Here is a 14656-nt window from a genome sequence, read left to right as displayed (position 1 = left end):
ACTGGATCTGCCTCCGTTGTGGTTACCGTCTTCCCCGTTTGGGGCTGAGGGAGACACGGAGGGTCTTCTGAGGGAGGTGGAAATTCCAGAGATCTTGACGGGAGCAGGAGAACGCGAGTGAAGGGAATGACGCAGGCACAAAAGGTGACCTGGCAGAGGCCAGGAGGTTGCAGCAGTGTCCCCGAGGGTCTTTAGTCTCCCCCTCACCCCTGCTGTTGAAGCGGAAGAAAAGAGCTGAGCATATGGGGGGTAGGGGCTTGGTAAAAGGTGGAGAGGCGAAGTTTGGGTCTCTAATGAAGACGTGCGCCATGGAGACTGGATGATGAATGTGAGTCGTACAAAGAAGTCGTTAACCATTTACTTTTGATGGATGGTCTTCCGAGCCACAGCGAACTGCAGATTTTAGTGCGCGGGTTACCGGGGTGACAGCATGGACCGCTCGCGCTGTGCAGTCACAGAGTTGCCATGTCCGCTTATTATAAACGAGTTTGAGTTTTTTTTTTTTTTTTTTTTGTGGAAAAGTCAACAAAAATGGGCAATTGTGAGTCCGTTGTTGGTCTTATTTACAGAATACAGTAAAGTTTAGAGGTATTGCTGGTGTTTGACAATAAAGTAGGCTATGACCACTAATAGCAGCTTTCCAATATCCCGAAGACCCCATAGGCCCTACTGTTCAAGCCACACTGTGCAATGCCATATCAGTCAGTCACCATAGACGTATAAAATTATTTATTAATAATAAATGCATTTTTATAATATATACATTTACAGCTACTATGTAAAATGTTTTAGGTAGGCTAGGCTATTTTTGTAAAAGGATAATTATTTTGAATTACTGAAAAATAATTGTTATAATTTGTCACAATTTAGCCTAGGCTTGGCAATTATATATATATATAAAAAAGTTTTCTATTTAGATCGGTGAAATTTCCTTTTCCATAATTCATAAACAGACCAAACTGCTTGTTTTTCTTGCGAGATCTGGCAACACAGAATCACTCAATCGCACGCTTCAAAATACTTTCTTACTCACAGCCCCCCACACACTTCAGCTTTACGATTATTAGTTTTAAACATCCCACACAAAGTTATTTCTTATTGTAGGACTTTCTTCTCGCAAAGAGGAATGCAGCCCTCTGGGGTCGCGGCCGCTCACTGAATGTGTACAAAGCGCGACGCTTGTATTACAAGCACTTGACAGAGATAGCGCCAGGCGATGCGTCACACATCACACACCTTGACGATTGTGTTCACACAATAGCTTCGTGTCCACACATGTTCCTCTGCGTACAACAACAACAGCAGACGATAGTCATTACACTCTCATATCAATGGAGCTATTTGTCTTCTTATCGCCGTTCTAATCTCGTCTTTAAGGCATCCACTGCTGTCTCTGCCTTTGTAATTGTTAGCTTGGCAGCTGCAGGCCTGTAAGGTAGAAAGGAGAGTTATCAATGGTATATAAATACCCTAGTAAAGGCACTTAGTGGGTTGTTCCCACCATCATGCATATGTTCAAAGATAAAAGCATTCTTGCATAGGAAACACATGTTTGACCTAAGGACAAAATGGTGGTTTGGAAACAGGTGAAATGGGAAATTAGCAAAGCATTTCAATTGTTGTTTCCTGGTAAACATCTACAATATCTTGCCTATCTTGTCCTGGGTGGCCCTTGACACCAAACACCCTCTTGCTTCTCTTTTCTGTTCTCATCCCCCCTTTCCCCCCTCTTCGCCTTACCCGTTTTCATTCCCACCCACTTATCTTTTGTTCTTTTGTGCTTAGGTCATTTTTTATTACTTTGTTCGGGCCTGGTGAAAAGAGGAAAGAATATGTGAGAGAAAGAGATCAAAGCCCAACAGGGAATGACAAAGATGGAGAAAGGGATGAGAGACAAAGAAGACAGAGAGAGAGAGAGAGAGTTGAAGAGAATAAGGAGAGGTGCTTGGCAATGAGGGCATAAATATTTCTGTGCACTTTGAAAGAGGAATTAGGGTTTCATTTTACATTTCTCTCACTTTCCCTCCCTCTCTTCCTCTCTCTCTTTCTGCTTCTCACTCGTCTTGCCAAGAGCTCAGCAGGGTAAGTGATACTCCACTCTGGGGACTCACATAACCCCAAACACATGCCACCAGAACACTGGTTTACACGCTTACGCCTGGAACACCAATTGCACCTTCTCTTATCCATGACACCACACTAATATGTTAGTTTCATTATGTTATGAAAGGCATCATACAGACACAATGATTTTTAAACAAAGGTGTTCCCAAAACCCTAACATGCCCCCCAAAACCTCACGCCATCCTGTCAACATTATTAGTTTGAAAGCTAAACAGCCTTTCAAGTATTGAAGACCACTTCAAAAGTCCTCACAAGTTGATTCTCGACTTGTTTGTGAGAACATTTGACTCTCACAAGTGTAGCCAAACCTGCACATACACACCCACACACCCACGCTCATATGTTTTTGTCCTATTTATTAAAAGTTAATTAAAAATGCTATTCACATACAATTACTTTGTAACACCTATCCCACTGGTATATATTGGTAACAGGAAAACTGTTACAACTTCAAAACACCTTCTACGATAACTGTCTTACAATATTTTTGGAAATAAAGTAAAAAACTGTACTATATATATATATATATATATATATATATATATATATATATATACAGTTGCATGAAAAAGTATGGGAACCACTTACAGAATTTGTGAAAATGTGAATAATTTTAACAAAATAAGAGCGATCATACAAAATGCATGTTATTTTTTATTTAGTACTTTCCTCAGTAACATATTTTACATAAAAGATGTTTACATATAGTCCACAAGACAAAAAAAATAGCTGAATTTATTAAAATAACCCTGTTCAAAAGTTTGTGAACCCTTGATTCTTAATACTGTGTGTGGTTACCTGGATGATCTACAACTGTTTTTTTGTTTTGTGATGGTTGTTCATGAGTCCCTTCTTTGTCCTGAGCAGTAAAACTGCCCAAAAATCTTCAGAAAAGTCTTCCAGGTCCTGCAGATTCTTCAGTTTTCAATGATTTTTTGCATATTTGAACCCTTTCCAGCAGTGACTGAATGATTTCTGAGATCCATCTTTTCACACTGAGGACAACTGAGAGACTCAAACACAACTATTAAAAAAGGTTCAAACATTCACTGATGCTCCAGAAGGAAACACGATGCATTAAGAGCCGGGGGGTGAAAACTTTTGAACTGGATGAAGATGTCCAAATTTTTCTTATTTTGTTGAAATCTAATTTTTTTTTTTATTTAGTACTGCCCTTCGGAAGCAACAGAAAATACATGCATGTTTCCCGGAAGACAAATTAAGTATAATTTACCTTGATCTTCAAATTCAAAAAGTTTTCACCCCCCCGGCTCTTAACACATCGTGTTTCCTTCTGGAGCATCATGTTTGAACCTTTTTTAATAGTCATGTTTGAGTCCCTCAATTTTCCTCAGTGTGAAAAGAAGGATCTCAAAATCATACAGTCACTGCGGGTTCAAATATGCAAAAATCATTGAAAACAGAAGAATCTGCAGGACCTGAAGGATTTTTCTGAAGAAAAGAGCTCAGTTTACCTGCTTAGAACAAACAAGGGACTCATGAACAACCATCACAAAACAAAAAAACAGTAATATACATATTTAATATGAAGTCATCCAACCAATATGCAAAAAATCAATAAACAAACAAACAAACAAATAAATAAATAAACTGATCAAATTGGGGACCCCTACAGTTCTGCAGATCAATAACTCCCTTAAAATTTCATATATTTTTATCTTTTTTATGGAGAGACAAGGTTAGTTCAGGTAAAATGTTATAATGTTATGCCACTCCACAAAAACTTATTATTATGATATTTATGAATTAATATTTCTTTTCTTTTCTCTCTTTATGGTGGGCACTCATTCGTCTTCAACATAATTAAAAATGGGAATTTTCTCTTTCCGTCTTGCTCACACAAACATTCACTCATGCATCTGATGAAGGGCCAATTTATAGTATGGATGAAGCTAAATAAATTTGGTAAATGTAGATCATGCCTGACTATTTACTTTGACTCATTACCTTTTACAGTATATCCATTAATACCAACTGAAACTTAACATGAACCACATGATTTCTTCAGTCAAGCTGTTCCTCTTTCTTTTTCCGTCTATATACATCATGTTCTTCCCTTTTTTTCTCCGCATGTGTTGTTCATTCTCTCTCTCAGTCCACACTTTGCTCATTATCAAACTGTTCCACTTTCCATCTCCCCCTTTCCTCCTCCTTTATTCTCCCTCTCTTACACACACACATCCTCTCTCTCTAATCATTAAGTCTCTATATCCTACTCGTACAGTCAAATCAGCCTCGGACTGGTGAGTCCATAGCCAAACATTCATCTACCTGTTATTGGCTGGCTTCTTATCTCAAAAATCACTTCCTACTGTCTTCTCTTCTCCATCCTGTTTCCATCTGAATAAAACTCTCAGCTCAAACACACACTGATTGTCTTGTAAATGTCGTTCACCTTCATCTTGGTCACACTTCTGGCAAACCACAGCCACTCCAGCACTAAACTTGACCCGACCTTTGACTTAGTGTCCTATGACACCAATTACTATCAAGCTGTTTCTTCGCCTTAATTGTTCTGAAAAGGGGCATTTCAGAATCCAACATACCGGAGTGAATGTTCTCCAGTTTTGTTTGTTGAATGTGATCCAAAATGCTGCATAAATGAACTCTTTTACCTCAACAAACCTCAGTCATCTGAGGCTGCGGTAAGTGTGTGCGTTAAAACTGGCACTTGAAATGAAAAGGCTCGTTCCTTACCCACCAGACATCCATGTTAGCTGCTTTCTGTGCCAAAGCATTTGTTTCTTGTTTATTTTTCCCTGTTGGTTTTAGTCTGGAGGTTGAAAGTCCCAGATTGAAAGGCCATTTTCATATTAGAACAATGCAGAAATAACAAACAGTGCTGTTCAATAACCTACAGTAAATATGGTAAAGAGTTGTTGGATCAAGGACCTTAGCAAATGCTAAAACAAATTTGGTCGCTAATGCCAATAGAACAGGCAGTTGACCCGAGTTCAGTCACAAGAAAGAAGAACAGAGTGTAGCTGAGGTAACAGAGTTAAATTTAATTATAATGTACGGTAGATCTCTTCCTCTCTTTCTTTCTGTCTCTCTAAGTGGGGGATTTCTGAGACTGATATTTTGTTAAGAGTCCTCGTGCCTTGATTTAGATCCAAAATGCCATATAAATGAACTCTTCCACCCACATCTTGCAGCAGTTTTCAGTCATCTAAAGCTCGGGTCTGTAAAAGTTCATCGGTACGGTTAATGAACAAACAAGTCTTATGAGTCAATTCTTTTAATGAATCGTTTCCGTAAAAGTCTGACAATACCTTAGGTCACTCACAGAATGGCTTCTAAATCAACACTGAATCATGACTCACTTATTGAACTGCAAGTTCTGAGTCAATTCATCATTGCTCTTACATGCTGTGCAACCAACTCTTTATCTGTGTTTGTTAGTTACTTTTATAGCTCGCCATAAGCCTTATAGTAATAAGTAGGCGTAATATGACAATAAAATTATAACTATAATTATAGAAAAAGAAAGACATGGGAAGAAAAGCAAGAGGCTTTTCCCAGCCTCTCACCTTAGTTTATGTACAAACCTCTTATTTTCTTGCTTTTTTGGCTATAAAAGTTCAATTTAAGTGCAAGCCCGGTTTCCAACACTCCACCCTTTTCTTCCCTACCGCCACCCCTCAGCACACCCCTGCCTTTCACTCTTCACTCATTCTTTCAGTTCATTCTTTCCTCCTTTCTCCTCAAAACCAATTGTTACATTTACTGGCTCTGCCTGGTTTGTGCATGTATTGATTTGCCTAATGTCATAATTGTGTCATGACCTATTGACTGAAGTTAGTGCCAGCTTGCCATAGCTTAAGGCATGATTGATAGTTGTTCAGTGGAGTCTCACAGGGAATTAACAGGGAGTTCTCTTGGTGCGTGTTTAGGATATAATACATCAAATGTATCTCAGCATATAAAATGACCAGCAACATTGTGTCTAGAGAGTCTCAATGCTTTTTTGAAATGGATTATTCAAAACAGTGTAGAACCATAACACATTTAGTTAGACATTTAGTGTGCCTATATGAGAAGAGTATACTGTATGGACAATGGGATAAAAGAAAGAAATTAATATAGAGCAGAGTCAATGCGAGAAAGAAAAAGGGTGGAAATGTGGTTGAATGCTTGTAAAGAAAGACCAGATTCCTGTACCACATTACAATAACTGCACATGGAGAGCCCAGGGAAATGATTTAATGGGTGGAAAGGTGAAGAAGAGGTTAAAGGTGCTGTATTTTTTCTTGATTTCTCAGAAAAAGTGTTAACACTGTGGCTCTGTGGTGCTATAAAAACATTGCTCTGCATGTTTGAGCATCCCAATCAGCCTAACCGAGTTATACCTGCATGGCTCCTCGGCTCCTGTGGATAGCAAAATGCCCACACTTGAGAATCATATCAGGCTGAACATTTCAGAATCCTAGCAGATGCAGTCAGTCATCGGGGTATTGTTTGCTTGTTTCATGAATTCTGCTTATTTGGACATCATACACAGATGCATTTTTTGCATGCTATAGCCTAATAGGGAAATATGCATATTTTAAATGTGATGAATCATTTTTACAATTATGTTTGCTTATGGTAGAGGCACAGAAATTACACATAACACTTTAAAAATATAAAAATATATAAGTGTCGAAAACGAAGGAAAGAAATAGTATTGAAATTAAAATTCATAATAGTCATAAGGAACTTATGTAAGTCTCACCCTGTTGCCATCAGTCGAGAAGTCTTAATAATGACCTTGTAAGGAAATTTTATTGAGGGAAAAAAGGGCGACTGCCAATATGAATGGGGAAAATCTGCCTCGTGCTGTGCGATTAAATTTGAGCACTAGTGTCATCTCGTGGATAAGGTGAGGTAACAAAATCCGTCTTTACAGAGGGAGTTTGCAGATCAGTACTTTTACAACTTGGCTTAGCAGGCTACAACTCACCTGCCGTGCTAGCTTGTAAAATATATCCTACTCAATTAGCTCAAAGATCTGTCCGGAAAATTTGACTTTTTTCTTAACGTCTTGTTCAGGTTCTGATATATTCTGTTCAATTTGTTGAGTAGGGCCTAATAGCCTACACGGAGCACAAGAGCCCTCTGGCGGTATAGCCTAATGAAATAACAACTCGACAGAGTAAATCTGAGTGAGCAGCCAGGAATTTCAAATGAACAAATAGGTGAGGATCAATGTTAGACTTACAGTGTGTTACATTACGTTTCCGCAAAGGTAGAAAAAGGATTTACAAATGTCAAGTAGGCTTGGACTTTTTTTTTTTTTTCAATTAGGCTACACAAGGTAAAAATGTGTTACACTCCATCACCTCACATTGACCTGATATCAAAGATTCATGACCCAATTATGGTACTGTCCAACATACTCCAATGCCACAACTGAGCACTTCTGCATTTTTAATTTTTTATTTTTTTTTACCTCTGTCGTCTCAGTTTAGTTTCTGTTCAACCTTAACTTCCTCACACAAAAAACACCTGTTTCAATAAAGCTTAAAAGACAGAAATTATGTAATCGACAACTCTAGGCCAAAAACAGAAACACTATGGTAAAATATGGTAATATTTCGCTTCAAACTCGTCAGGTAGCTAAACTCACCCTGTGGTGGCTAGTCCTTTTGTTGGCTTTACAGCAAAATTCCTGTTTGAGGTAGGCTATTGTTGTGTATAATTTATCATTAAATATAAAATTAAATTGTAGAACAAAACATGAATGTCTCTTATAAGTCTAAAACCACAATTCTAAAAACCCATAGCAAAATAATTCCTGAGGGAACCATGGGTTTTGACTAATTAACATTATTGAGCAATATAGCAACCTATTTACAAACTTTTCGTGAATGAAACGTGATTTTATATTTGTTTTGTTGTTGTTGTTGTTGTGGTTGTTGTTGTTTTTTACCTGAGTGTCGAGCATCATAAATCAAACATTAAAAGAAAAAGAAAAAATAGAATAAGAATAGCATCAATGTCCATCCGCGCTAATTATTGTTATACAGTTCAATCGCAACAGTCAGTTACAGTCGAGTTAAAAGTACTTCGTTTATTATTTTTTATACAAAATTATTAACAAAATGTTTTAAACCTTTTTATTAGCCTATAAATAATTAACAAACAAATAGGCTATGAACACAACAAAGAAATGCCTTTTTTTAAGTCTTTAACATAAGTAGCACTAAAAACATAACATTTGAGTCTTAAAAAATGTAAACCATTACTACCAAAGTGAACAGAAAAGAAAGTACGTTTATCATGGCAGTTTTAGTCCCCGAGCTCTCCTTAGCCCCGCAGTCCAGCTGGTTATTGCTTGGCGCTCTGTTTTCTGGGTTTCCCTCAAAATGGACCGGTTGACAGACATCTCCTATCTCTTCACAAGCGAGGATGATGTGTTTAGATTCATTGCGCATGGTTTTGATCCCACACGCGCCATCAGTGGTATCGATCCTCACCGTTACGAAGGAGAATTTCTCTTTACTGATACACAGGTTACCGGCCATGGTCTTGCCCCCAGCCTTAGTACACACATTTTCCACACGCTGTTTCTCGCTTGCACGGAAAAACGACTGCGTCGGCCTGCCGCACATTTGAATTTTCCTCAGGAAAGTTTCCCAAGCGTTTTGGTCCCACGTTTTTGGCACCCCATCAGGAATATGGCGCTTCAGGAAAACATTATGGGCGTTGTTGTACTTCGCTGGCATACAAGGGTTAGAGTTTCTATCCACTGAATGACTTTGAGGCAAAACAAAAGTCAAAAGTACCAAAAAAGCAATCATTTTGAAGACCTGCTGTAAAGAAAGAAAGAAAAAAAGCATATGTTCCTCAGAACTATTACGCGTTGCAGCCAAAGTTCCCAATACTCAGTCACTTCTCTCAAAGTCATCTAAATATAGCATGCTATGTAAACGTGCGTGGCATGCACGTGCATGCTTCTCTCCCTAAAAGCAAACCGGACAGATTGGATTTGATGATTAGGACTTACCGAAATGTTGAGTTGCAGGCGTGTTGGTGTCTACGTTTGCGAAGCCCTTAGGTGGACCGTCTCCTTTTGCTTCCTTCTTTAGCCAAACCAAAGTTTATTTTCATCTAGTGCGTATTTCTCTCTTTGAGTTTCAACCTCCAAGTGTATGACTAAAATCCTGAATCCTGACACGTCAGCTGTTTTAGCTCCCTCAGTTTTGTCAGGCATCAGATTAGCAATTATTACTCTATTAGCCTACCTGCATTTGGATATTAATGCATAGCCTATTATATAAAGAAAACATTTAATCTATTATTTGATATGACTTTTTTTAAATTATAAATTTAATTTAATAACTTAAATTCATAATAACAAACTCAAATTTAAATTCATAACTCTGGATGAGTATTTCCTAACTTTGAAATCTATTCAAAAGAAATCCTAAATCTTCGTGCACCAGCAGTGTAGGAGTAAAATGGTTTCTGACACTAGGTGGTGCTGCTGAGCGGTTGCACACTTACATTCAGAGAACTGAAATTCATTTTATGTAAACAAAAAAAAAAAAAAAAAACCCGTGTTTTGTTAAAACAGTAACACTGAGAAAGTTGTTTTTATATGTCATTTATTCATATTTGTCATCAACAGTTTAATTAAACGACAGAAAAAGAATATAGTTCTTAGTTCCTCAGGTCATAGTTACATTACAGCCAGGAAAACACTTCCTGCTCATAAACAGAGCTGAACTTTAGTTTACTGCAGTCTGGTTTGTTATTATTTGGTTTACTGTTTTTTGTATTTGCCTGGAAATGATCAGGGAGACATTTGTTTTTAAATTTATCACAGGCAAGAATAACATGCTGTTTCTGACGTTTGACACTTTTGACTATTTTATTCTTACTGTCGATGTTAACAGTGATGAAGGAAAAAATCTTCTTGCTTATACAGAGGTTGCCCTTATACATCTTTCCTCCTGAGGAACACACAGCTGTCACATTATTTTTTTCATTGAAGGAGAAGAACGACTGAATCGGCCTGTTCCAGGTGCCAATTTTGTTAATGAACATCTTCCAGTTCTCTTCTTTCAGATCGGTTGGGATGTCCTTGCGTACATGCCGTTTAAGAAAAGTGTTGTGACCATTCTTGTTCTCTGCTTCAGTGCAGGGCTGAGATGGGTGCAGCATGTCCAGCTCACTCAGACAGTTGTGGAGTACGAGATTCAAGATGATCACGGATGACAGCATTTTTACAATCTGAGAATGTTTGTATAAAGTCAAAAATGTGAAAAAAGTTACATATATAAGAATTTATAAGAAATTACAGATGGCCATCATAACTTCTAAATCCACTTTGATCATTTAACAGTTATACACATTCTCTTAAGTGATACATATTAATCTATCCAATACATATAGTTGCAAGAAAAAGTATGTGAACCACTTGCAGAATCTGTGGAAATGTTAATAATTTTAACAAAATAAGGGAGATAATACAAAATGCATGTTATTTTTTATTTAGTACTGTCCTGAGTAAGATATTTTACATAAAAGATGTTTACATATAATCCACAAGACAAAAAAAACTGCTGAATTTATTAAAATAACCCCATTCATAAGTATGTGAACCATTGATTCTTAATACTGTGTGTGGTTACCTGGATGATCTACGACTGTGTTTTTGTTGTGTGATGGTTGTTCATGAGTCCCTTGTTTGTCCTGAGCAGTTAAACTGAGCTCTGTTCTTCAGAAAAGATCTCCAGGTCCTGCAGATTCTTCAGTTTTCCAGCATCTTTTGCATATTTGAACCCTTTCCAGCAGTGACTGAATGATTTTGAGATCGTCTTTTCACACTGAGGACAACTGAGGGACTCAAACAAAACTATTAAAAAAGGTTCAAACATTTACTGATGCTCCAGAAAAAAACATGATGCATTAATAGATGGGGGGTGAAAACATTTGGAATTTGAAGATCAAGGTAAATTGTATTTAATTTGTCTTCCGGGAAACATGGAAGTATCTTCTGTTGCTTCCGAAGGGCAGTACTAAATGAAAATAAAAATGATATTCAAGCGAAATAAGAAAAATTTGGACCTCTTCATCCTGTTCAAAAGTTTTCACCCCCCGACTCTTAATGCATCGTGTTTCCTTCTGAAGCATCAGTGAATGTTTGAACCTTTTTTAATAGTTGTGTTTGAGTCCCTCAATTGTCCTCCATGTGAAAAGATGGATCTCAAAATCATTCAGTTACTGTTGTAAAGGGTTCAAATATGCAAAAGATGGTGGAAAACTGAAGAATTTTTGGGACCTGGAGGATTTTTCTGAAGAACAGAGCTCAGTTTAACTGCTCAGAACAAACAAGGGACTCATGAACAACGATCACACAACAAAAAAACAGTCGTAGATCATCCAGGTAACCACACACAGTATTAAGAATCAATGGTTTACATGTATTAAGAATCTTATGGATTATATGTGAACATCTTTTATGTAAAATATCTTACTCAGGACAGTACTAAATAAAAAATAACATGCATTTTGTATGATCTCTCTTATTTTGTTAAAATTTTGCACATTTTCACAGATTCTGCAAGTGGTTCACATACTTTTTCTTGCAACTGTAATTAGGAAGAGTACATTACCATATTTTGAGAAGTTTACCGTCACAGGTGCAGTCAGGTCTTTGCTGATTCACTTCTGTTCACTTAATAGTACAACTGGTGGTCTTGCATGAGACAGGGTAGCTGATAATGAAGTCAACAGGAAGTGGGACACCACCTTTCTTTTTATTAAGCATCTTTTCTTTCGTTAACTCTTTCAGTTTAATACAATTGATATTTTGTGCTTTATATAATATATAATTAATTGTGAAGCAATAGCAGCCAGTCAGTACAGTGCAAAGATTATACAACAGGCCTAAGCACAGTACACAAAACTTGCAGTTTCATGATGTAGTACAAGATTATTTCACACACATAAGGTCAGTTAAATCATCAGCCTGTTGCTTCATTGAACATTCAGGTCTCACTATCGATGTTTTTTATTAGTGAAACTGACTGTACTGTGTTCATTCCGATATGTATTGGAAGATGTAACACTGACAACAGTAGTGTTAAAATAAAGAACAAAAATGAAACCTCTGATATTTACAGAAGGATAATTTGGCAGTCATATTGTTATAACAGAATGTTGTAGATAACGCATTGATTATGTATATTTGTGAGAAGTATTTTTGTCCACTCAAATGCTGTCAAATTTTTAACTCCTTTTCTGATTCACTGTGTGTGGGGTATGTGGTTAGATGGTTCAATGAGGCCATCAGGAAGTGGGTAATTATTCTTTTTTTATCTGTAAAGCATCTTGTCTTTCTTTACACTCTTTTCATTTGAGATTTCATCTTGATATTTATACTTGAAAATTATAAATTCGTGTTTGTGCATATCTATACACACATTAAATTAATTGAAGTGATCAATGAGGTTATGCAATGTGGACCACCACCTAGTGCATTAGTATTGGAGTTCTTTTCAAACCCTCCAATTTTAATTGAACCAACTCAAACATTTGAAGCCAACATCAAGTCAAGTCAAATCACCTTTATTTATACAGTAGTGCTTTATACAAAACAGATTGTTTCAAAGCAGCTTCACAGTAATAACCAGAACAATAACAATCAATGACTCGGGCTGTGCTCTCTCATCTGCATTATGCATTGTGTGTGCAGAGCTTGGTGTCCGGATTGGTGTTATACCAATTGCTGTGACCGTAGAAGGCGCTGTTGTCACCCTAAAGGCCCCGATACTCACGGCGAAGTTCTTTTTAGTTCTTCGCTTAGAAGTAAATAGAAGTTCGAAATATGTAAACAGCACTGTTAGCAAACATCCCGATGCCGCTCACTCTGCTGAGAGCAGCGTTTAGATGAATATGTTAAAACGTGCTGCTCGCTTTCCTTTCAATAACAAAATAAACACAAAACAAAAATGATAGAGGTGAGAAAACATTAGTTAAGAAAGCATCTGATCATAGCAATGTGGATATGTTTGCACAGGCTTTGCAATTCTGCACTCCAATGAAGTCATGTCATGTTTATTTATATAGCACTTTATGCAATAGATTGTTTAAAAGGGGGGTGTAATGCTATTTCATGCATTCTGACTTATTTACACTGTTAAAGAGTTGCATTCTCATGCTAAACATGGCCAAAGTTTCGACAGAGCATTTCTGTGCCAAATATACTATTTCCGGTTGTGGACATGTATTACGTCATAAATGGTGGAATTCCTTGTATAGGCACTTCTCCCTGATAAGTGTGCACACACACATCACCCAGAGGAGCAAGAGCATGCCCATCAACGTGCTTTGTTCGGGATACGGAAGCCGAGAGATTTTTCAACAATGGCTGTGTCCAAATTCAGGAGCTGCACCCTTTGAAGGCTGCATACATCATCGAGGCAGTCTCATTTAAGAAAAATAACCGTTAGATTGCAAAGTAAGAAAGAAATTACAGTATTTTACACCTCACAATGAATATCAGTCAATTTTATTACGGTTACTTTTCTTAAATATGACATCCTTGATGATGTATGCATTTCATATGCCTTCAAATGCGACCTCTGGAGGACGCAGCCTCCAAAATGAGACGCAGCTCCTGTCAACAAAGGAGTGTGTTTTTGGTTGTGAGGGAAAGTTACCTTTTTCAGCTTTTTCAGACTAGAAAAATGGTTGGCCGCCCGGTTCATGGTCTAAAAGGGTTGTCCTTATTCTCTTAATGATTCATGGGTGTGTTTTGGGCCTAACCTGCAATAAACCAATCAGAGTCTCGTCTCCCATTCCCTTTAAAAGCCAGTTGTGCTCGCACCATGGCGGATCCGCTATTTACATGGCAGAATTTGCAAGCGGAAAAACTGAGCGCATCTCTAGCAATGAAACTGTTAAAGCGAGGTTAAAGCGCGCGAGCAGACCATCTACTGGACAAGCCAGATTCCACCAAAGCATTTTTATCTTTATGCACACAATAATAGTTGTAATCCTTTTATTTTTAATATCTGGCATGTTTGTGTGCTGCTGCATGTCTCTGTGTGTGTAATAAGCGGAGTGTACGCGTGTTGTGCACCCATATATTGTCACATATTACTAACACGCTCTTTAAATAACAAAACAAATATTTCTATAACCCCCTGTTTAGAAATTTCTATAATTTCTAAACATTCTAAATAATATTTCTTGAATGTAAATAAAACAATAAAAATACAGATATAAAATGGCATATATGGCATATACATGACATGAGGAGATGGTAGTCAGAAACAATAGTACAAAAAAATCACAGTGACAGTAGTGCAAGTGAATGGTAGTGCAAATAAACATTTATGAAATAGACATTCTCAACTATATTTCTTAAATGTAAAAAACAAAACAAAACAAAAACAAACAAAAAAAAACAATAAAAAAATACAGAAATAAAATAGCATATAATACACATCTATTGGTGTGGCCAAGAACTGGCAGAGCACCCATAGTTTGTAGTGTGCTCAGCAAGACCGTTTTGCGC

General features: G+C 37.3%; 1 long non-coding RNA gene across 1 annotated transcript; it reads right to left on the bottom strand.

Moving 5' to 3' along the window:
* Positions 1-8177: 8177 nt before the first annotated feature.
* Positions 8178-12146, bottom strand: LOC127497789 (uncharacterized). The gene is made up of 3 exons (XR_007925654.1): positions 11748-12146; positions 9134-10362; positions 8178-8939 (listed from the first exon to the last, which is right to left on the bottom strand). It is a non-coding gene; the product is annotated as an uncharacterized LOC127497789 (long non-coding RNA).
* Positions 12147-14656: the final 2510 nt, after the last annotated feature.

The sequence above is a fragment of the Ctenopharyngodon idella genome, chromosome 16, assembly GCF_019924925.1.
Source record: "Ctenopharyngodon idella isolate HZGC_01 chromosome 16, HZGC01, whole genome shotgun sequence".
NCBI lineage: Eukaryota > Metazoa > Chordata > Actinopteri > Cypriniformes > Xenocyprididae > Ctenopharyngodon > Ctenopharyngodon idella.
Note: the sequence above shows the minus strand (reverse complement) of the source record. Positions and strands in the feature narration are given on the sequence as shown.